Source organism: Oncorhynchus keta, chromosome 8, assembly GCF_023373465.1.
Source record: "Oncorhynchus keta strain PuntledgeMale-10-30-2019 chromosome 8, Oket_V2, whole genome shotgun sequence".
NCBI lineage: Eukaryota > Metazoa > Chordata > Actinopteri > Salmoniformes > Salmonidae > Oncorhynchus > Oncorhynchus keta.
In genome coordinates this window covers 9,577,802-9,603,781 of record NC_068428.1, presented here as the reverse complement: position 1 = coordinate 9,603,781, position 25,980 = coordinate 9,577,802, and positions in this window count along the sequence as shown.

Genomic DNA, 25,980 nt, shown 5'->3' with positions numbered 1-25,980 from the left:
TTTGATTACGTATGACATAATGCACGCTGACTTTGCAAAAGCGCATTCATTAGGTTCAGAACAATTATTTCCAACAGCACAATCCCTGTGATTTCTCAAATTGGAATAATCTCCATAACAAGCATTTTTTAATTATTGTCGTCAACAGTAGATACTTTCTCAATGGTAAAAAGTTTGACTATAATCTGTCAAGCTAGCAATCAGGCTAACTAACTGTCAAACCAGAGCTATCAAGTAACGTTACTAACATGACTTGAAAATGCGGGAATAGTGGTGGGGAAGTAGTGATGCAAATAACCAAACAACAGTTTAAATGAAGTTCAGCTATGGCCATTATTTCTGCATTTTTTTAATGAATGAAAGCTGGAAATGAAATGCAGGCAAGTCAAGTTTGTAATACCTACATGTTTCAAAGCAGACTAACATAGTCCCCGTAGCACTCACATCTTTAGCCATGAAATGCTTTGAAAGGCTGATCATGGCTCACATCAACACCATCATGCCAGACACCCTGGGCACACTCCAATTCACATACTGCACCAACAGATCCACAGATGACACGATCTCTATTGCACTCTACACTGCCCTCTCCCACCTGGACAAGAGGAACACCTATGTGATAATGTTGTTCATTGACTGCAGCTCAGCGTTCAACACCATAGTGCTATCCAAGCTCATCACTAAGCTCAGGACCATGGGACTGAACACCTCCCTCTAAAACTGGACCCTGGACTTCCCCCAGGTGATGAGGGTAGGCAACAACTTGGGCTGTTACTATGACCATATAACTGCCACACCGGCAGTCACCAGTCATGACCCTAGTCAAATGTCACCTGACCGTTGAGTCACGATAACTAGGCTCCACCAAACTGGGTTCTGATATCGCCGATGGTCATTAGTAGCCTACTAAACTTGCTAACAGCCAGTTGCTAATAGCCTGTTACTCAGTGTCCTATTGTCCCTCTAATCATTCTGACATCAATGCAAATGCATTCGAAAATCACATTAAACACTTAATGAGAGCCCTGGCATTCAGTTTGAGCGGAACAGGATCACCTGTGGCAAAGCGAGAGCCAGCTCCTCATAGCTGGTTGATGGAAGGAATAAAATCCTCCATTCGATATTCAAGTGCATATGGATTATATATATGTTTCTTCTCTGCCCCTGTTCCGACAGGTATGATAATTCTAAATCAAAAGGAGTTTCACAAAATCATACCTCCCCACCCTCCCTACAAATGCATGTCTTGGGGGTATGATATTTGTGCACCTGTAACTTTCTTACACATCATTATTCACGATTCATTCAGAACTATCCGTAATCGTGGTCGCATCCACATTAATGTAGAAGTGTTTAGAAACATATTATATTCTGATATACAATTAAAGTGACTCCAAAATGGGACATACATTATATACCAGGAATTTATATTGGGCACAAAATAATCTGAAACAGAACCAAAACAAACAGCAAATGCATACAACAAGTATGTAAGTTCATTTGTCCCAATAGTTTTGGTCCCCTAAAAAGGGGGGACTATGTACAAAAAGTGCTGTAATTTCTAAACCAAAGGGCTGGAGTACAACAAAACATTTGTCACTGTCCCAATACTTTTGTAGCTCGCTGTATATTATTTATCATATGTAAAGACAAGATTACATTGAGAATAGTCTGATGGGTGAGAATATCATCACTTGTGAATAAGGCCAGCGTGTGCAGTCTAAGGCAAGAAACAGCGCATCCATTTTTTGAGACATTTGCATAATGTAGCCTTGCCCATAGGCCAATATGTGACCTTTTTCAAGAAGCTCGACATATGTAGCACGTCACTACTGGATAGGCATTTGAATGTTTTTTTTTATTTTATCAGTGACTAGCCATGACAATCCATTTGTACTGTAGTTATGGGTTTGGATTATGGTTAATTGTTTAGATAGCTAGCTAGTTACCTAAACATTAGCTAGTTGTCTAAACACAATACCCAGAAGAGAGTGATTATACAACCCATCAAGTTAGTCAGGCGTGTCGGGGGGTGATTGGGGGTGACAACAAAAATGGCGCAGGAAGAAATAGCAGCAGTTTTATGGGCACCCCACCAATTGTGCTATTATGTGGTTTTTTTGTGTTATTTGAAACTTATTTTGTACATAATGTTTCTGCAAATGTATCTTACAGCAAAAAAAGAGCTTCTGGATATCAGGACAGCGATCACTCACCTCGGATTAGACAAAGATTTTTTTCTTCTTCAACAAGCAAGATGCACAAGACATTCTCCAAACACCCGACAGGGCCAACATCCCCGTTATTTGCAAGAGGAAGTGACTCAGGTACAGAGGACAAAGAGCCGGATGCCTGGTCGGGACCAGGAACAGGCGAGTGGGAAAGCTGCCATTACCGTCAATACTACTCGCCAACGTGCAATCATTGGACAATAAACTAGAGGAGGTACGATCATAAATATCCTACCAACGGTACATCAAAAACCTTAATATGTTATGTGAATGACGACATGGATAACAAATATACAGTAGCACTGTCAAAGCTGTACAAAAACCTCTGCAAACAAGCAAACAACGGCCAGGAACGATGTGTTACAATACCCAAGTTTGTAATTAAGCATTATTTGTTCAACCGCAACTTCTGGGGTAGCTAACTTTAGCTTGGTAGCTAGCTAGCACCAATACAACCAGCCTGAAAACAATGACCAGTAGAAACTGGAGTCATTTTCATTATTCTTAGCAATGATTTAGGAATCCTTGTAAGTATTAGCTAGGCTGCCACTTGTTGTTCACCTAATGAAATTGAACTTCAGTTTATGAAAATAAATAGCTAGCCAGCTACTTCAAATCAAATCAAATGTATTTATATAGCCCTTCGTACATCAGCTGATATCTCAAAGTGCTGTACAGAAACCCAGCCTAAAACCCCAAACAGCAAGCAATGCAGGTGTAGAAGCACGGTGGCTAGGAAAAACTCCCTAGAAAGGCCAAAACCTAGGAAGAAACCTAGAGCGGAACCAGGCTATGAGGGGTGGCCAGTTCCTACTTAATCCTGTTGCCCAAAGCTAACGTTATAAGCAGATAGCTAGCTTCATCTGGCTGGTGAGGTTCGACCGGACCGGGTTATGTGTTGTGAAGCTAGCAACAACAAGGATTAGGCACAATAGTGGAATTTGCAGTTTGCCTTCCAAATTAAAGTATGTCAATGACAGTTATCCAAATTAAAGCAAATAGTGGAATTATGGCATATTTTATTTTGAAGTCTAATTGAAAAGTCCACTATTGTGGCTAATCCTTTTTGTGGCTAGCTTCACATAGATGTGTCCGACCCCCTGTAATCAAATAAGAACTGTCTTGTAAATTAGGGTTATTTTAGATGATGACACCTAGCTAACTATAGCTACTGAAACATATGTCGTTTTGATATGTTTTTGGGGAAGAACATTGTTTGCATCCATGAGCGAGCTAGCTTTTTTATGACCAAATGGCGTTCCATAGAAATCCTGGCAGAAAATGAAACGACTGAACAAAAGAACAATGAAACAACACAGCAAGAAAGTGAAATAAATAGGTTTTGATTATGTTTTACAAGTAATGGGGACATACGTAAATGCCAACTAAATTCATTTTTTGGTCAGTTTGGTGTGTGTGTGTGTAACCTTTATTGGACTAGGCAAGTCAGTTAAGAACAATTTCTTATTTACAATAACTGCCCGGATGACGCTGGGCCAATTGTGCACCGCCCTATGGGACTCCCAATCACGGCCAGATGTGATACAGCCTGGATTCGAACCAGGGACTGTAGTGATGCCTCTTGCACTGAGATGCAGTGCCTTAGGCTGCGGTGTCCATGGGTGTGTGTGTGTTAACAATTTTACTGTACTAGAATGCTTAAAGTGCCTCTAAAATTGTAAATATTGATTGTCGGTATCATGTTTGGCAAGGAAAATATTGGATATCTGTATCGGCCAAAAATGTCATATCGGTGCACCACCACTTGATACCATTTGAAAGGAAACACTTTGAAGTTTGTGGAAATGTGAAATTAATGTAGGAGAATATAACACATTAGATCTGGTAAAAGATAATCCAAAGAAAAACCACACGTTTTTCAATATTTTTTGTACCATCATCTTTGAAATGCAAGAGAAAGGTCATAATGTATTCTTCCAGCCCATGGCAGCAGTGTTTGTGCACAGTTTTAGACTGGTCCAATGAACCATTGTCTTTCTGTTCAAAATGTTGTATAAAGACTGTCCAAATGTGCCTAATTGGTTTATTAATAACTTTTAAGTTCATAACTGTGCACTCTAGTTTTTCAAGTAATCGCTACAGTAAATTAGACAGTGCTGTTAGATTAACCAGAATAGAACCTTTCTGCAAATATCAGATACGTCTATGTCCTGGGAAATTTTCTTGTTACTTACAACCACATGCTAATCGCATTATTTTTCATAATTTTTTATTTTTATTTCACCTTTATTTTATCAGGTAGGCCAGTTAAGAGCAAATTATCATTTACAACTGCGACCTGGCTGTCACGACTTCTGCCGAAGTCAGTTCCTCTCCTTTTTCGGGCGGTGTTCGGCGGTCGACGTCACAGGTCTTCTAGCTGACACGGTTGCCAGCCTCAACAACACTCTGTAGGGTAGCACCATAGTGTAGCCGGAGGACTGATAGCCTTCGTCCTCCTCCGGGTACATTAACTTCAATACAAACCTATGAGGCTCATGGTTCACCCACTTCCATAGACTTACACAGTAATTATGACAACTTCCAGAGGACGTCCTCCAGCCTATTATAGCTCTTGCAGCATGAACTGACATGTTGTCCACCAAATCAAAGGATCAGATAATTAATCTAGTAGTGAAAGCAATAACTACAACTAGCTAGCACGGCAGTGTATAAAATGTGGTGAGTAGTAATTAAGAGAGAAAGACAATAGTTTAAAACTTTTGAACAAATTAATTTCATCCAAAATGAAGGAGAAATAGCTTACTGAAACACCCTGCTCAAACATAGGGATGCTATGTTAACTAGCTGGCAATGACTTTCCAACACAACACTGGAACTCTTCCAAGTTTAACCTGTTAGTGATCCCTTCCCGCGCCAATCCCGGGATCGATTTGACAACATCCAGTGAAATTGCAGGTTCAATTAGGTGTAATGCATCAAAATAAAGCTTAAATTCTTGTTAATCCAGCCACAGTGTCCGATTTCAAAAAGGCTTTACAGCGAAAGCAGACACATGAAAATAATTTTCAACCAGGCAGGTGGTAACGATAATAAATGCCTTACCTTTGAAGAGCTTCTTCCGTTGGCACTCCAAAATGTCCCAGAAACATCACAAATGGTCATTTTGTTCGATAATATCCTTCTTTATATCCCGAAAATGTATATATTTGGCGCGTTTGATTCAGAAATACACCGGTTCCATCTCGCCCTACATGACTAATAAGTTACCTGTAAACTTGGTCCAAACATTTCAAACAAGGTTCCTAATCCAACCTCAGGTATCCTAAAACGTAAATTAAATTTAAGACGGGATAAACTGTTTCCAATACCGGATAAAAACAACTTGAGGCGCGTTCCAGGTTAGAATCCATCTGGAGTGACACTTACAAAGAACAGCCGTACATCTTCATTTTTCAACCAATTTCTAAAGACTGTTAACATCTAGTGGAATCCATAGGAACTGCAACCAGGTTCCTATTAAATAGGGCTTTCAATTTTTTATTTATTTTTTTATTTCACCTTTATTTAACCAGGTAGGCTAGTTGAGAACAAGTTCTCATTTGCAACTGCGACCTGGCCAAGATAAAGCATAGCAGTGTGAACAGACAACACAGAGTTACACATGGAGTAAACAATTAACAAGTCAATAACACAGTAGAAAAAAAAATAGAAACCTAATGGGAAAAACTATGACCTGGCAACGCGTGTACGCGTGACTATAGGTGTATGCATTACGCCGATTCTGTTGAAAAACGTTTCTTAAACCTCTCTGGGATATGAAGGACGCTAGCGTCCCACCTGGCCAAAAGCCAGGGAAAATGCGCCAAATTCAAATAAATTACTATAAACATTCCTTAAATCACATATGCAAGATAGCACATTAAAGCTACACTTTTGTGAATCCAGCCAACATGTCAGATTTCAAAAAGGATTTTCGGCGAAAGAAAAATATGCTATTTTCTGAGGATAGCACTTCTGTTGGCACTCCAATATGTCCCATAAACATCACACATGTTCCTTTTGTTCAATTAATTCCGTAGATATATACCCAAAATGTCCATATATTTGGCGCGTTTGATCCAGAAAAACACTGGTTCCAACTTGCGCAACGTGACTACAAAATATCTCAAAAGTTACCTGTAAACTTTGCCAAAACATTTCAAACTACTTTCGTAATGCAACTTTAGGTATTTTTTTATGTAAATAATCGATAAAATTGAAGACGGGATCTGTGTTCCATACAGGAGGAAAACAAACTGTAGCTAACTTTCTGGTCAAGCGCCTGTATCTAACAGTACACTTCAAGTTACCCTCTTTCAAGATGGCCGCACTTCATTACACAAAGGAAAAACCTCAACCAATTTCTAAAGACATTTGACATCCAGTGGAAGTGATAGGAACTGCAAGAAGGTCCCTTAGAAATCTGGATTCCAAATGAAAAGTCATTCAAAAGAGAGTGACCTAAAAAGAAATCTGAATAGTTTGTCCTCTGGGTTTCACCTGCTAAATAAGTTATGTTATACTCACAGACATCATTCAAACAGTTTTAGAAACTTCAGTGTTTTATATCCAAATATACTAATACTATGAATATCCTATCTTCTGGGGATGAGTATCAGGCAGTTGAATGTGGGCATACATTTCATCCTGACGTGACAATTCTGTCCCCTGTCACCAAAAAGTTAAACGGAAGCAAAATGGGAATAAACATACCTGCATTTGTCAAACAGAAACTCTTGTTTGCAACTGTTTATTTTATTTAACCTTCATTTAACTAGCCATGATTGACTGAGATAATGAGTGGGCTGGACATGCCGAGAGATGAGTTTGGATTTGTCTGCCATGTAGCCTGCTTCTGTCTATAATATGATCTGGTCAGTATGTGTATGTAATCCTTTCTAACTAAGCTTTTTTATAAAGATATCAGGTAGTAGAACTGAATAAGTGTTGCTCTCTACTTTCTGGAGGACCGAGTTTCGAAGATGGAGACTTTAACCAGTTATGCATTAGGGGGCGCTATTAAAAATGTTGGATGAAAAACGTTCCCGTTTTAACCTCTTAAAGGATAGGGGGCAGCATTTCCACTTTTGGATAAATAGCGTGCACAATTTCAACTACCTGCTACTCATGCCAGGAATATATTATATGTACAGTGCCTTGCGAAAGTATTCGGCCCCCTTGAACTTTGCGACCTTTTGCCACATTTCAGGCTTCAAACATAAAGATGTAAAACTGTATTTTTTTGTGAAGAATCAACAACAAGTGGGACACAATCATGAAGTGGAATGACATTTATTGGATATTTCCACATTTTTTAACAAATCAAAAACTGAAAAATTGGGCGTGCAAAATTATTCAGCCCCCTTAAGTTAATACTTTGTAGCGCCACCTTTTGCTGTGATTACAGCTGTAAATCGCTTGGGGTATGTCTCTATCAGTTTTGCACATCGAGAGACTGACATTTTTCCCATTGCTCCTTGCAAAACAGCTCGAGCTCGGTGAGGTTGGATGGAGAGCATTTGTGAACAGCAGTTTTCAGTTCTTTCCACAGATTCTCGATTGGATTCAGGTCTGGACTTTGACTTGGCCATTCTAACACCTGGATATGTTTATTTTTTAACCATTCCATTGTAGATTTTGCTTTATGTTTTGCATCATTGTCTTGTTGGAAGACAAATCTCCGTCCCAGTCTCAGGTCTTTTGCAGACTCCATCAGGTTTTCTTCCAGAATGATCCTGTATTTGGCTCCATCCATCTTCCCATCAATTTTAACCATCTTCCCTGTCCCTGCTGAAGAAAAGCAGGCCCAAACCATGATGCTGCCACCACCATGTTTGACAGTGGGGATAGGGTGTTCAGGGTGATGAGCTGTGTTGCTTTTACGCCAAAAATAACATTTTGCATTGTTGCCAAAAAGTTCAATTTTGGTTTCATCTGACCAGAGCACCTTCTTCCACATGTTTGGTGTGTCTCCCAGGTGGCTTGTGGCAAACTTTAAACTACACTTTTTATGGATATCTTTAAGAAATGGCTTTTGTCTTGCCACTCTTCCATAAAGGCCAGATTTGTGCAATATACGACTGATTGTTGTCCTGTGGACAGAGTCTCCCACATCAGCTGTAGATCTCTGCAGTTCATCCAGAGTGATCATGGGCCTCTTGGCTGCATCTCTGATCAGTCTTCTAAATAGTTATTTTATAAATGTGTATATATTTTTTTTTTTTCATATTTTTTTTATCAATAATTAGAATGCCATTTTGGTATTTTGTATATAGTTATTTGTTTCAAAATGTATACCTTCATCAATTAGGCCACTTGGGTACATTTGGGATACTTGTGTGGGACACCTGGGTGACTTCATGATAAATGTCATGTAACACTCATTTTGGAAGTTATCATTCAGAAACTTTGCACAAGTACTGTTGCCCTCTTATATTTTTCACTGAAATCGTCCCCATTATCCTATCTGAATGTTTGTTTTATCTTGTTCATTTTAAAGATGATGATACAAAAATAAAAATAAAAATTGTATGTTTTTTTCCATTGTTTTATCTAAACCAGATCTATTGTGTTATATTCTCCTACATTCACATTTAGACAAAGCTACTGGCTGTTAGATTTGGTTGTCTTCAGGCGGAAATTGCACAAAGTAGGGGGGAGCTCTAAGAGGTTTAACCAATATATTCCCTCCATCTTTGATATTTCCTCCACAACGTAAAGGATATAAACCTGATATACAGAGTGTGATATTTTCATTATACCACTTTTATACCAGTTTTAATGACATCACAAAGTAGACATTAATTTCCCATATTCCATCTCTTATTATTCCCCGCATTTGGATATTGAAATATATTGTCCCAGCCCACCCTCCCTTCCAATTTTCTGTGGTTAAGTGTCTCTGGTTGTTGTCAGCTACCAAGCTGATCTGAGGCCTTTGATCCTCACCCAGGAGAGTCATGACAGTCCCCCTCTGGTGGGTTCAACCTTGGAAGGATTCTACAATTTGCAACACATGATAAAAAATGTCCACGGGATGTCCTGGTTGTGGATCATCTTTGAGGTGACACTAAAAGTGTCTCATCCAGTATGCTAAGATCGACAGTCAAGGATCCCTCGTACTGGATTTTGTTTTTAATGGTTGGTGGTCAACTCAAGGGAACTTTTAGCAAAAGCGTCAGGCATATCAATCTCTGTGTCTATCCTGTCATCGGGAAGTTGGTATAGAGCGAGGTCATCTATGTGGATAATCCCCCCTCTGATACCTTAACAAAAACAGTCTGGTCGGGGAGGTTCAATTGGGTGATGGAGTCATGGCGTTTGTAAGTCATAGTGGCGGACGCGAACAGGGTGTTAACCATCCATGGATTCTCTACCAACTCCACTTGTGTGGTGGTGACCCCATCCCTTGCTGTTAGTTTGGCTCTACAGCGTTCTTCGTTGGTGATAGGCTTGAGTCCACAATGACGCTCAGTGTTATCCCTGACAAATGGTTTGCTAGGACAGAGATAGTGGACGTTTTTGGATAGAGTACACATTAACAGGTTAGGGGTGAGATAGAAATCTGGATTGTTTTCCTGATAAACTACGACAGGCGGTGTGGTGATTTTCACGTGGGTGCTGTCGTGTCAAAACCCTACGTTTTAGAACTGTTTTCAATCTATAGATATTCTCCAGTTCAATAACCGGCAGTGTCAGTAAAAATCCCACTTCCTTACGATTAACATCAACGTGTATTGGGATTGCCGACCCCAGACTATAGTCCAAATAAGACTGTAATGGCTTTATCGTGGTTGTGGTAGCTGAGGTCAATATGTTGTGCACCATTGAGATGGGCACTAGATATGAGGGGATTCAATTCATGGCCAAGTGAGAGCTAACTTCACAGAGAGAATCCACCAACAACAATCTAACCAATTGGACATGGGCATAGTCATGGTCCTTGTGTAATACATGTATCACTAGCCACTTTAACTATGCCACTTTGTTTACTTTGTCTACATACTCATCTCATATGTATATACTGTACTCGATACCATCTACTGTATGCTGCTCTGTACCATCACTCATTCATATATCCTTATGTACATATTCTTTATCCCCTTACACTGTGTATAAGACAGTAGTTTTGGAATTGTTAGTTAGATTACTTGTTGGTTATCACTGCATTGTCGGAACTAGAAGCACAAGCATTTCGCTACACTCGCATTAACATCTGCTAACCATGTGTATGTGACAAATAAAATTTGATTTGATTTGATTTCGTGACCTCTACTAGCTTTCCTATCGACAGGAGTGTTTTGTTCAGAAGAGTTTACCACCAGAATAGTGTCCTGGAGGGACCTTCCCACATGCTGCAACCTGAGTGCCTGTGATTTCTGTTGCTGAATAAGTGGCATCTCTTCATTAATCTCCCTAACATTTATTTTGACTGTGGCTAGACTGACTGCGTTGACGGCAGTGATACCTAGAGCAAATAGTCCCCCTATGGTTACACCTATCGAGAGTAGCGCCCCCCGACTAATCGTTTTTCTCACCTGGGCTCTTCTAGTTCTGACTGGGTTACTGTGAACTTTTGGAGTTGGGCCAACATATGGGCAGTGTCTAGCTGGGCGTGATTAACTGCCAGGGTGGTCCAGTCAAGCCCGGGCCAACTCAAATGCGTCGCAGGTGGAAAGTGTTGGTGGTACATGTTCTCTGCATCCAGGCGGACGTACACCCTCTGTGTGTGTACTCTGCAGTTGGTTATAAGGAGTCATTGATCATCGCGAAGAACGATTCCTGTAGGGCAGGGATTCTTTAACTTTTTCAGCCTGGGACCCAAATTAGACATTTTGAGTTTAGGAAAATATACAACTATATGTAAATATCGATACTTTTCATTGCCTTTATGTCTAAAACAAATGCAATATAGACAAAAACAATGAAATTAAATATTCATATAAATATCTATTCATGTTTACTTTCCCCCATTAAAAAAACACATATCTGTCTAGGTGGGAACTGTTGCTGTTACAATAAATCATTTTCATTCTGAACTGGAAAAAACTGATCACATCACACAGAAAACACACACAGGCTTTTTGAGAGCGGAACCCTAAGTAACAGTACAGATGAAAAATGATCAGGCCTACTGTACATCTTAAATGTAGAAATTATTGTTAAAAGAAAGTCTAGGTTGGAACTGTCTCTGTTAATAAAATACAATAAATATGTTTTTATTCTGAACTAAAATAAACGGATTGATCACATCACACAGATGTAGACCATAAAACACACACGCACAGTCCTAATGAGAAGTGTGTGGCTGGTTGAAGTTTTCAACAAGCATGTCTATTCTGGGCTCAGTTATTCACAGTGCAGTTAGCATTGAGACTGTTTCTGTAATTGTTTTTTGAAGTATGTCCGAGTTGAAAACCCTGACTTGGATAGGTATGTGATGCTAGACTGGATCAGAACATCTACTGCTTTCTCAGTCAGGCAGGAGGCCGCTTCCTGCTGGAGATGAGCAACCTAGATGTAACGTCTGTTGTCGGGAGAAGGAGAAGACCAAGGTGCAGCGTGGTAAGTATTCATAATACCTTTTAATCAATACGAATACTAAAACAAAAAAAACAAAAAAAATGACAAACAAACAGTTCTGCAAGGTGCAATACACAAAACAGAAAACAACTACCCACAACCCATAGTGGGAAAACAGGCTGCGTAAGTATGGTTCTCAATCAGAGACAACGATTGACAGCTGCCTCTGATTGGGAACCATACCAGGCCACACACATAGAAATAGAACACATAGAACATAAAACATAGAATGACCAACCCAACTCACACCCTGACCAAACTAAAATAGGGACATAAAAAAGGATCTAAGGTCAGGACGTGACACCAGAACTATGTGAGTATGTTTGCCTCAAAAAGCATCTTGCTTTAATAAGTTTATTCCAGTTCAGAATACAATTTATTACTTGTATTTTAACAGCAACAGTTCCAACCTAGACTAGTTTTCAACAATCATTTCTACAGTACGAGGTACAGTAGGCCTGATCATTTTTCATCTTCATCTGTACTGTTACTAAGGGCTGCACTATCAGTAGCTAGCTAGCCTGCTTTGACTAATGTTAGCTATTAGCTGTGTACAATGCCAGCATATTGTTTGAAAGAGAAACTCACATCTACTATGAGAGTTAGTACTCCCTTATTTCTGCTTATCATCACCTGTTATAAAATTATAACAATGCATTGTTAGCTAACTTACTTTTCCACTGTCGAAGCACTGTTTCCTGAAGCATTCTGCCCTGTTCTGAAAGAACTCTCTGGGTTTAGGACATGTCGTTTTACTAATTTGTTCATTTTGAGAGACTCATTACCAAGCACTTCCCCGCACAAAACACATTGAGGGCACTCCTTGTTATTTCTCAAAGTTTGTATGAATGAAAGAGAAACTCATCCCTGTATTTGCATTTCATGGCAATGTAGCTCAGTCAGAACTTGTGCCTAGCATGAGTCCACGAACTGGCTGGTCTTGTTGCATAGCTGAAATTGTTGTTGTGACATACCAATCCCACACCAGCTTGCAAGTGGTCTAGATGACGGTAAGAACAGCCGTCCACAAATGCCATCGGCATGCCAAGAAACACGTTCTCTTCGAAGTAGTGATGGTTCAAAGGCAACGGCGGAGCTACGTTACATGGGGCTGGTGTGAAGTCAGTGTCGTCGTCACCACAGCGTTGGTGTGTATAAAAACAGAAATACCTTATTTACATAAATATTCTGACATTTTGATATGAGACTCGAAATTGAGCTCAGGTGCATCCTGTTTCCAATGATCATCCTTCAGATGTGTTCAAGAGTAACCAGAATGACATGAAACCTATCTTGCTTGTTTTGAAAAATCCTTCTCACACAGCAACATAGGAATGGAGAGGATGGAGAACACTATGGACATCATGTAGTTCCTAAAAGGTAGCAGGTAGCCTATCGGTTAAGCGCATTAGGACATCACTCAAGGACATGCGGAGCCACTCTTGCGTTGCATTAGCTGTGTGCTTAGGGTTGTTGTCCTGATGGAAGATGAACCTTCGCCCCAGTCTGAGGTCCTGAGTGTCTGTAACAGGTTTTCATTGATCTCTCTATACTTTGCTCTGTTAATCTTTCTCTCGATCCTGTCTAGTCTCTCAGTCCCTGCCGCTGAAAAACTTACCCACAGCATGATGCTGCCACCACCATGCTTCATCGTAGGGATGGTATCAGGTTTCCTCCAGACATGACGCTTGACATTCAGGACAAAGAGTTCAATCTTGGTTTCATCAGACCAGAGAATCTTGTTTCTCATGGTCTGAGAATCTTTAGATGCCTTTTGGCAAACTCCAAGTCATGTGCCTTTTACTGAAAAGGGGTCTTCTGAGGACAGCCAGCCGTGTAGTGCAGTGCTCCAGCGTGGGAAGGAAAACAGTGTAGATACACAATTCCTTGGAGAGTGGTAACTGGATGGTCCTGCTTGAATTCACCCTCTTCGACACAACTACTCATCTGTAGCATAGATTGTTAAAAAGTTCCATTGTCTTCTTCAACCTTGTGTTGCATTTTGGGTTTGCAACTAATCGTACATTGGCTGCAGGTCGTGGTCACCTAATCATAATGGGGCAAGTTTAGGGCAAGTTCTCTGGGCGTAACGAGTTACGAGGCAAGGTCTGGATTTTACTCAGATAAAATTTAGACAACTAACTTCACATTTCATCTTTACAAAAACATTCTCTTTGATCTGGACATTTTCCACACAACGTACATTACGCAGACATCATGTACATATTGTGAAAACTCTTCAAAATAATAATTTAACTTTTAATAACATAACAAAAACAACATTGATTTTCATATTCCATCAATCGTTATTACTACTATTCAACATGTCAATACCTCTGATAAATACAAGTAGTGATGAAGTCAATCTTTCCTCCACTTTGAACCAGGAGAGATTGACATGCATATTAATAATATTAGCTCTCTGTGTACATCCAAGGGTCAGCCGTGCTGCCCTGTTCTGAGCCAATTGCAATTTTCCTAATTCCCTTTTTGTGGGACCTGACCATACGACTGAACAGTAGTTCAGGTGCGACATAACTAGGGCCAGTAGTTGTTGATAGTGCTGTTAAGAAGGTAGAGCAGAGCTTTATTATCGACAGACTTCTCCCCATCTTGGCTACTGTTGTATCAATATGTTTTGACCGTGACAGTTTATAATCCAGAGTTATTCCAAGCAGTCAACTTGCTCAATTTTCACATTATTTATTACAAGAATTAGTTGAGGTTTGGGGTTTAGTGAATACTTTTGTCCCAAATGCAATACTTTTAGTTGTAGAAATATTTAGGACTAACATTTTCTTGCCATCCACTCTGAATCTAACTGCAGCTCTTTGTTAAGTGTTGCTGTCCTTTCAGTTGCTGTAGTAGCTGACATGTATAGTGCTGAGTAATCTATATATATGGACACAAAAGTGAGGGTTCTATACAGCTGCCCTGGGGAATTCCTGATTCTACCTGGACTATGTTGGAGAGGCTTCCAATAAAGAACACTCTCTGTGTTCTGTTAGACAGGTAACTCTTTTTCCACAATATAGCAGTGGGTGTCAAGCCATAACACATACGTTTTTTCTAGCAACAGACTGATCGAAAATGTCAAAAGCCGCACTGAAGGTCTAACAACACAGCCCCCACAATATTTTTATCAACAATTTTTCTCAGCCTATTATCAGTCATTTGTGTAAGAGCTGTGCTTGTTGAATGTCCTTCCCTATAAGCATGCTGAAGGTTTGTTGTCAATTTGTTTACTGGAAAATAGCCTGGTCAAACTACATTTTCACAAAAGTTTCCAAAGGGTTGGTAACAGGCTGATTGGTTGGCTATTTGAGCCAGTAAAGGGGGCTTTACGATTCTTAGATAGCGGAATTACTTTTTATTCGCTCCCAGCCTGGGGGGGGGGGCACTTTCTAGTGGGCTTAAGTTGAAAATATGGCAAAGTTCAGGGCAGTAAATTAGGTTACTTACATTGTGTCAACCAACGTCCTTGGTGTAATGTACATTTGTTGAAGCATTATGACAACTCTGCGTCACAATGGTGGGGATTAGCTGAGCTGAGCTTGTGTCATTGATAAGTCATTGTCTCAATGAGAGAGGATGCGAGGAATCAAGTAAATGCAATTGAGATTATTCTAATGTATATTGACTGTGTACGTATTGCACAGATTTAAAGCAGCCCTTTGTAGAACAATAGGAGAAGAATGTCACCATGATCTTTTATTCTGCACATATTCTATTATCTTGATGACCACATACATTTTATTTATGCATCTGTATTTTTATGGATTAAGGAAGTCTTAGAAATTTGCTTAACAAATATGGGGGTCAACTTTACTCTTTAGATAATGTTCATGATTACTGATTAATTGAGATACTTTTTTTCAAAGATGTTGTCCATTGTTTGTAAAACATGGCACTTGGATAGGCCTACCACTGCCAAGTTGATTTTGGCAATTACATACTGCATGAGGCAATTCATGTATCACTGGGGGTCAGGGTTGTGGTCAATTCAATTTAAAACTGATTTTTCTCATAGGCGGCAATGAGGAAAATTGGAATTGATTTTGGAATTTCAGTTCACTTTCTGTACTGACTGATTGAAAAGGAATTGACCCCAACCCTGGTGGAGTTGCTACAGTAAACTGTTTGCTCTCTTTAAATGTGAACCTTTGCACTGTGTAACACACTGATCTGTTTCACCTTTACAGGTGTTTCTCCCCAATCTACCAAGGCATCCCAAACACCCCGGCTTCCCTCCTCCGGGAGCACTAACGCTGGAGATCCCGGATCCTGCTGGGCATTTCTCTCCCAGTGTTCTCATCTTTGAGCTGCAGCCCTCTTAATGTCCCTCGGATCGATGGAGGATACCGTACGTGATGAACGCTGATGTCCAGGAGGGCTCTTACCTGGGCTACAGCAGTGTGGGAGCAACAACGTCTCAGATTAGACAAATTAGTGGCAGAGGTACGGAAAGTGTTTTATTCTCCATTGTCCGGGAGAGAGGTGGCTAGCAAGCTGCTCTAACTACTTCAAGATTCCCGTAGAGTGGCGGACTACGCAATGGATTTTCACACGTTTTCAGCTGAGAGGGCCTGGAACCCGGAGGCCCTGTTCAACACGTTCCTTCACGGTTTGTCAGAGGTGATTAAAGATGCGCTTGCAGCACGGGAGCTGCCCCTGGACCTCGACTCCCTATTCCCTCAGGTCCGAAGACCAAAGCAATGGAGACATATATTGAGGACTCCCTGGTTGCAGGGGGTATCCGTCCTTCTGCCTCCCCTGTGACTACCAGGGCCAGAATGACATCACGGTGAAAAACAATTACTCACTTCCACTCAGCACCTCTGCTTTCGAGCCTCTCCAGGGGGCTACCATCTTCTCCAAGTTGGACGTCTGGAACGCCTACCATCTGGTACGGATCCGGGAAGGGGATGAGGGGAAGATCGCCTTTAACACAGCGAGCAAGCACTACAAATTCCTGATGATGCCGTTCGGATTGACCAATGTTCAGGCTCTGTTCCAGGCCTTGGTAAACAACGTTCTCAGGGACATTTTGAGCCGGTTTGTATGTGTCTACCTTGATGACATCCTCGTGTTTCCCACTCGGCTAAAGAACATGTCCTCCATGTCAGACAAGTCCTCCAGCATCGTCCGGAGCACCAGCTGTATGTCGAAGTGGAAAAATCTACTTCCTGGGGTACATCATAGCTGCAGGCAACATCCAGATGGATCCTGAAAAGATGAGAGAGGGTGGATTGGCCGCAGCCCACCTCCAGAGTGCAACTGCAATGCTTCCTGGGGTTTGCCCATTTCTACCGCCAGTTCATCTGGGGCTACAGCACCCAGGCTTCCCCCTTGTCAGCACTCACCTCTCCCAAGGTCCCATTTACATGGTCTCCAGGTTCAGACCAGGTGTTCTTTGACCTCAAACACAAATTCACTATCACACCCATAATCCATCCAGATCCGTCCCGGCAGTTTGTGGTGGAAGTCGACACCTCGCACATCGGAGTGGGGGCTGTCCTGTCCCAGCATTCAGCCCAAGACCAAAAGCTGCATCCTTGCGCTTTCCTCTCCCATCGTCTCAACCCCACGGAAAGGAATTAGCCGCTCTGCCGTGCTAGCTCCTCATAATGCCTCTCTGCTTTCGCTGCCTCCAGCTCGGCTTTGGGGCGGCAATATTCCCCTGGCTCTGCCCAGGGTCCTTTCCCGTCAAGGATCTCCTCCCAAGTCCATTTCTCCAAATAGTGCAGCCTCTCCCACTGCTGTTGCTGCTGCTGCTGCTGCTGCTGCTGCTGCTGTTGCTCCTGCTGCACCTGTCGCTTCTCCTGCTGCTGCTGTTGCTGTTGCCTCTGTTTACCACGCCGCTTGGTCCTTGGTTGGTGGGTGATTCTGTAACAGTTTGCTTCTGGTGAAAGAGAGGCGGACCAAAATGCAGCGTGGTTAGTTTTGTACATCTTTAATAAAGATGAAAATACAACAATCTACAAAACAAGAAACTTGGAAAAAAACGAAACAGTCGTATCTGGTGCCACAAACACATAGACAGGAACAATCACCCACAAGAGACCTAAAGAATATGGCTGCCTAAATATGGTTCCCAATCAGAGACAACGATAAACACCTGCCTCTGATTGAGAACCACTCTAGGCAACCATAGACTTACCTAGAGTACTACTCTAACCACAATCCCATACCTACAAACAACCCCAGACAAAACAAACCACATAAATCCCCATGTCACACCCTGGCCTAACCAAAATAATACCGAAAACACAGAATACTAAGGCCAGGGCGTGACAAAGAGCCACATCAATTTACAGAAATACTCATTATAAATGTTGATGAAAATACAAGTGTTATGCATGGAAAGATTTAGATGCACTATTGTAAGTGGCTGTTCCACTGGATGTCATAAGGTGTATGCACCAATTTGTAAGTCGCTCTGGATAAGAGCGTCTGCTAAATGACTTAAATGTAATGTAAATGAAATATAGATAAGCTTCTCCTCAATGCAACCGCTGTGTCAGATTTCAAAAAACATTACAGAAAAAGCAAACCATGCAATAATCTGTTCATTTAGTAAAATCAAAACTTTCATTAATTGTAGACGGAATGTCAAAAAGTTCCATTACAGTCCGTAGAAACTTGTCAAACGATGTATAGAATCAATCTTTAGGATGTTTTTAACATAAAACTTAAATAATATTCCAAGTGGAGAATTCCTTTGTCTTCAGAAAAGCAAATGGAACGGGAGCTAGATCTCATGTGAATGTGCATGACCAGCGCGTGACTGCTGGCAGACCTCTGACTCTCTCATTCAGCCCCCCTTCATAGTAGAAGCCTCAAACAAGTTTCTAAAGATTAATGACTTCTAGTGGAAGCCTTTGGAAGTGCAAGATGACCAATATCCCACAGTATCTTCAATAGGGGCTGAGTTGAAAGTCGACCAACCTCAGATTTCCCACTTCCTGGTGGATTTCTTCTCAGGTTTTTGCTTGCCAATGGTTCTGTTACACTCACAGACACCATTCAAACAGTTTTAGAAACTTCAGAGTGTTTTCCATACAAATATATAGTAGCAACTGGGACTGAGGAGCAGGCCGTTTACTCTGGGCACCTCTGGGCACCTTATTCATCCAAGCTACTCAATACTGCCCCCAGCCATAAGAAGTTTTAATCGAGCCGCAGTGTCAGATTGCAAAAAAGCTTTACAGCGAAAGCATACCATGCGATTAGCTGAGGACAGCGACCCGCTTACAAAAGCATACAAACATTTTACAGCCAAGTAAAGGAATTACAAAAGTCAGAAATAGCAATAAAATTAATCCCTTACCTTTGATGATCTCATATGGTTGCAGTCACAAGAGTCACAGCTACACATAAATGTTTGTTTTGTTCGATAAAGTCCATCTTTATATCCCAAAAACTCTGTTTTGTTTGCGTGTTTTGTTCAGTAATCCACTGGCTCAAAGGCGGTCAAAACATGCAGACGAATACATCCTAATAGTACCGGTAAAGTTCGTTGACACATGTCAAACAATGTTTATAATTAATCCTCATGTTGTCAATTGTCTAAATAATGGACAATATTTCAACCGGACAATAGCGTATTCAATAGAAAGGAAAAACAACAAAGGGCGCACACTCGGTCACATGCGCAAACCAGCACTGCATGATTCTACAGTCCACTGACAGAAAGGTCTCATTCTTCTTCATTTTTCAGAAAACAAGCCTGAAACAATGTCTAAAGACTGTTGACATCTAGTGGAAGCCATATTAACTGCAATCTGGGTCCTAACCCATTAGATACTCTATACGCAATCAATTGAAAATTCCCACATAAAAAAAATCCCACTTTCTGGATGGATTTTCCTCAGATTTACACCTGGCATATCAGTTCTGTTATACTCACAGACATTCATTTAACAGTTTTAGAAGCTTTATAGTGTTTTCTATCCAAATACACCAATTATATGCATATCCTAGCTTCTGGGATTGAGTAACAGGTGGTTTACTTTGGGCACGCTTCTCATCCAGACGTCGAAATACTGCCCCCAAGCCATAAGAAGTTGTAAAGTCAACAGCATCATTTAAGGACACTTCACTCAATTATTCAAGTGAGGTCAACAACAACATTTAAGCTTGCTTCACACAATAGTGTTATGTTACATTTACTTTGTTTATTAAAGTAATGTGGACAAAAACACTTGTGCTTACTCAAACATTCACAGTACGGTACACATGCTTGTGTGTGTGTCACCAACTTCCATAGCAGCATGAGCCATTTTTATATCGTCCCATATCCACAGTGTTAAGGGTGTATCATCCCTGCAGACCTGTAGGCCCCTCACTGGGTCCTACCAGGCATTGCAGGGGGAGTCTGAGTCGCAACAGTATATTAATTCCAGCTAAATTCTGAGTTATACTGGTGTTCCCTGTAGGGCAGGGGGATGTTGTTGTGGTGCTGTAGGGGTGAGTTGGGTGGCTCAACTTTAGAATGTATGTGTGTGTCTGTGTGTGTGTGTGTGCGTGAGCATTCGTGCTCGGCCCTGGGAGACTCCAGTAGCAAAGGCACAGCTGCACCGCCACTCTAATATGGAGTCATTAAGCAACTAGATCTCACCGTCTCACGTCAGAATAAGACATTCGTCCTTGTTTCTCAAATGTCAAATTTCAAGTATTCATCAATAGAACCATCTGACCTTTCAGCCTATTACTACCCGCTAGAGGACGTAGCCAGACGTCCCCTTTAGCTTATGAATCAACCAGAAAGGTGCAGAATATCAACCGGAAAGGTAAAGCAAATATAAGCACCAACAGTTGATAAATAGTGCATCAAATATTAGAAAGGATAAATTGAATGAAGAAATATCTGTGAAAAAATATACATACACATAAAAAAAAGAAGTTATTTGTTTAGATAGAGTCAAGGATATGTTTTGTATAATTCTACAAAGGCCTAGACAAAGATAGGCCTATGTCCTATTTTCATTTCCCTTACAATAAAAACGTTACAGTGTCATCCATTTGATCATCTTTATTTGTAGATTCGATTAATAAGAGTTAAAGTAATGAGCTGATTTTCACAAAGTTGATAATAATAATATAACCAGCCAGGTGCACAGGAAAAATTATTTGCTGTATTCCCTAACAAAAGCAGCAGTGCATGAAGCATTGTAAAATATGAACTGCATAAATAAATAGCATATTAAAATGTTTAGTTAACTATGTCACTGGTTTTTGCTTAGTAACCAGAGCAATGCTGCCTCTCGAGGGGTCATGAAAATGATGATAATAATAATAATAATAATAATATAACCAGCCAGATACACAGGTGAAATTATTTGAGTCCTAAACAAAAGCACCAGTGCATTAAGCATTTTAAAGTATGAACTGCATAAATAGCATATTAAAATCTTTGCTTAGTATCCAGGGCAATGCTGCCGCTCGAGTGGTCATGTGCTGAATGCATGGACAGCAGATATTCTTAGAAAAAGTTTGGAAATAGAGCTGCACCTCTAGAATGATGAGAGGTATTTGACAAAGGTTAGTGTAATAGAACCTGCAGAATGTGCTCTTTCTGATACTATATAGAGATCAAAATGTTTTATCTGCATGTGACTCTTAAGACGGATTTGATAAAGTGATGGTCCTTTACCTGCCTCTGTCAATTACAAGATGTGCCGAATCTCTTCATGAAGCATTTGACAACTGATAGGTCTAATATTGTCACTCATCAGATTGTCAATTTAGTCTTGTCTATAGGCTAACTCGTATTATGTATGAAATTAGTTTTGGTGTAGTTTAGGTATAGTTTCGATGGAGCGGCTTTGCAGGCTGACTGGCATCGTTTGCTTCCCGTTCATCAAGTTGGACACATGTAGAATCTTTCTAAAGGCCTACTGCAACACATAGCGTGTTTTTGTTTCCCTTACAATAAATTAGATTAGGAATAGTGTTACAGTAAATAAAACAGTCCTGTAAAAAGCTTATTTTTACAAGATAAAATGTAAAAGACAACGATATCAGCCCACAAGGAGCACGGTCAAATTATTCACTTGAGCTCCAATGCCGATAAATAGACATAACGCAAAGTCATCTTTACACTATTGTTGTTCTAAATTAAATCAACCTCTTCACCCTCCCATCATTCAGTTAGGCCTAAAGTAAATTAGATTGTGAAGGTGCACAATTATCGCCCATTCCATCCATTTGTCATTCATTAAGTGGGCTGGCATCGTTTGCTTCGCTGGATAGTCAGGGATATGTTTAGCATTATTCTAAAAGACTACTGCAACATGTAACATGTTTTTGTTTCCCTTACAATACATTCCATTAGTAATAGAGTTATAGTAATTAAAACATCCCATTACAGCTTATTTTTCTTACAACCTCTTCACCCTCCTTGTCATTCAGTTAGGCCGAATTTAAATTCAATTTTGAGGTAAGGTGTATAATTATCACCCATTCAACTATTTGTCATTCAATGTCCTACAGCACATTGTCTTGGCAGGTTAAGTTAGGAATAGGTGTGAAGAAACTGGTAAAAAGGTTTAAAATACTTTTCTGTTTGTGATTGAAAAATTCTGACAAATGGGCAATGTAAAATGCAAAACATTTAAGAAATGTCAGCGAAGGAACGGGACATCGTTTTTTTGGGGGGGATGATTTTTTTAAATGTACAACATCAAACATCAAGGTTACGTTTAGGCATTAACTCCACATTTTTAAGGTTATGGTTCAGTTTAGGCATTAACTGCGAATGGTAAGGGTTAAGGTTTGGGATAGGTTTAAAAAGAAAAAAATAAGCTTTCTATTGCTGGATATCAACTTGCAACCTTTGGAATCAGAGGCAGAAGCTCATGCCTGTCTGCCATCCCTATCCACAGTGCCCTAGCAAAACCAAAACCTACTTGGTTCCAGCGCTCACTGTTGCCTCTAGCGGCCTGTTTCCGTGTCATCTCACAATGTCTTCAGACATGGTTGGACGTCGAATACACACTTGTATCATGGGCCTGACCTGGCTGCAGGGGTGTCCTTGGTGTGCCTACAGTGAATTCACAAATTAGAGAACAACAATGCTCTCCAAAAAAAATGTATCACTTTCAAATGTGCATGAGATTGTGGCCCGGGGCCCCACTGTTTACATTTTTTTCACTGTTTTTTGTTGGATGAAGCTCACAGTAGGAGAGGTTGGTTTGCCATTTTGGCTGAAACATGTGTAACAGGCATAGAGTACATGCAAGGCATAGATGCTAGTCATAAAAACAAAGATTGGTCCCTTCTGATAAAACATAAAGCAACAAATACCTGTACAGTATATTTGGCTTCACCGCTTGGAATTTCCTGTGACGTTTGAGTAATGTTTGTGAGAGAGAGTAAAAAAAGGCCAGTTGTGGAGTGGGGCCCACACAGGTCCGATCATACAGGCCTACCGGGAATAGCCCCGCACTTCCCGACGGCCAGTCCGCCCCGCCCCGAAGCACCTGCAGGTTCAGCTTCACTGAAACTTTTTAATTGGTGTAGTAGAACAAAGAGAGTGTTGAACTACCTCTACGCAGTCAAAAAACAAACTGGTTTGTTCAGCAAGAGGAGTCAGTTACCGTATTCCAATCCGTAATAAATGAATTCTGAACTTACAAAAAGGTGTCAGTTTATCTTTACACAGCTGTAGGTCTCTCAGTCCAAATTACACCTAATGTAGAACAGTACAAGACAGCACTGTCAAAATAAGATACTGGCAAGCATCAGCACAAAGTTGGAGTTATCTGCTGATGTGCTCCCAGCGATTCAGCTCCTTTGAGATCAGCACAAATTAAGTCTCTAGACTATATGAAGCAAAGTGCACGCATGCACACACAGACATACACGCACACGCACACACACACACACACACACACACACACACACACACACACACACACACACACACACACACACACACACACACACACACACACACACACACACACACACACACACACACACACACACACACACACACACACACACACACACACACACAGAGAGATTCAGAAACAATAGCAAAACACAGGTAATTTTCCACAGGTAATTTTCCCCAGCTCACTAATTAACTGCCTTTTTTGGCAGACAACCAAAGAAACATTGTCCAAGGAACTAAAATCTCCTTATTTGTCATTCATTTAGAAAGTAATCATAACGAAGCCTGGTTGCTATTCTCTGTTCAGCTTGTACTCTGTGTCATTTGCAAAAGAAACTGGTCTTTCTTCAATCTTCAAATATGAACATTCTATAATTAATGAGCTCGAGAAGATCAAAGCCAGGCCCATTCACTCCGATTTAACAAAAACAACGTTTTTATGCTCTTTACTATCTGTGTTTCCCTACAGGACATTATTTGTCTTTTTAACTAAACATGCTAACACCATCAGCTATAATTCATAGCAAGCAGTGCACTGGGTTAGTCAGATTTGATGAAATATAACAGAACAGATAACCTGGAATGATATTTACTCTCATGGGATGGGTTGCCAAAAAGAACTAAGAACTAAAAAGAACATTTAGCAAACAAGACAACTCATATTCCAGTGCCTTTATCACCGTCAGCATAATACAAGCAGCATTTTTGCCTCATGGCAAAATGTGTAGAATAACATGAGATTACCTATAAAACTGCACAATTTATTTTTGCCCCATGGGGGGGCATTTCTGCAGGCACACCAAAAAACTCATTTATGACAACGCCACTGATAGAAACTCTCATTTTTTCAAGAGTGGAAACGTTTTGCAACAGAATTGGAGTAATGTATTGAGGAGGTCCTGCACCTAAATATAAACGGTACCGGCACCCAAAATGAGTGCTGGCACCAATTTCAGTCCAAGTCGAGCACTGGCCTAAACATGCATGTGCCATCAGATAGAATTCATAGCAAGCAGTAGGGAGGGGGTGGGACAACAAAAGGGATATATTGACAGTAATAATAATAATAATAAAATATTTTATTTGGCAGATTCCTTTCAAGACACTCAAGAACATATTTTTTTACCATTTGCAGTAAATAGTAGCTATCGTTGTGTAGAGTAGGCTACACTGTGTAGGCTACTCACCGTTAGCTAACTATCAAAACTCACTAGCCAACTTGGCTAGCAAAACAAGTAAACTAGCCAAACAAAGCTCAAAGTTCCATTTTTTTCAAGAGACCTTGAAAAGCAGAGAATGTTGGAGAATCTGATATCAGTGATTTCGCCATGAAGTCCCCGTCTATATCAATCACTGAATGCATTGATCTAATCGAGGGCCTTAACACCCTAGAGTCTATTGTAACATAAGTAACATAATTAAAAAATCCCCATCAAAATCTTTTAGTTTAAGCTAGATATCTGTTTTTTTCATTCTGCATCTGTGGTGGGAAAAGGCAGAGCTACAACTGTTTATCAGACCAGGAGACATTCCGGAAATCGGTTTTCACACAAAAATGTCTGTAGCATCTGAATGGTTTGGCCTACAAACTAATATAACCACTCTATAGAACACAATGGTGATCTCCATTTTGATCTACAAGTGTCACGGTACTCGTCTTAAAGTAACCCATACAAATGAATGGATGTATGGAAGTAGTTTTGTGCAAACAAAAATAAGGGGTGAAATATGTGTAAAAAATATAGAAATAAATCCTGAGCTTCAAAACTCCTTAAGATGTATTTTCTGACTTGTCTTTTTTGCCATTATGAACGTATCATTCAATGCGTTCCTACGGGCTATAGTTGTAAAGGCCAATTTCAGTATTTTATCACAATAGGCAGCCATAGCCTATATAGACTTCAACAGTGGTCATCAACATTTTCTTAGTTCAGATCACTTTATGAGTCAAAATACAAGCCAAGTGCAATTCTCTGCTGGGTGCGGGAGATCAAGTGGGCCTACAATGCATTGTGTGAAATGATCAATAGCCTATAGGACCTAACTGTAGGGCAGAGAAGCACAGGGCAAAGATCTAGTTCAATTTTTTTTTAAATGATAGACTATTTACATTGATTGGAAATATATACGTGTATATTGTTTTATGTATTTGCCTCATTCATATTTAACAAGAGCAATCTGATTTTCTCCATGTAGGCCTACCCCTTATTATAAATAATTGAATCCCTTATATTTCAAAACTCAAGTCAAGCTAGGCTATATGAT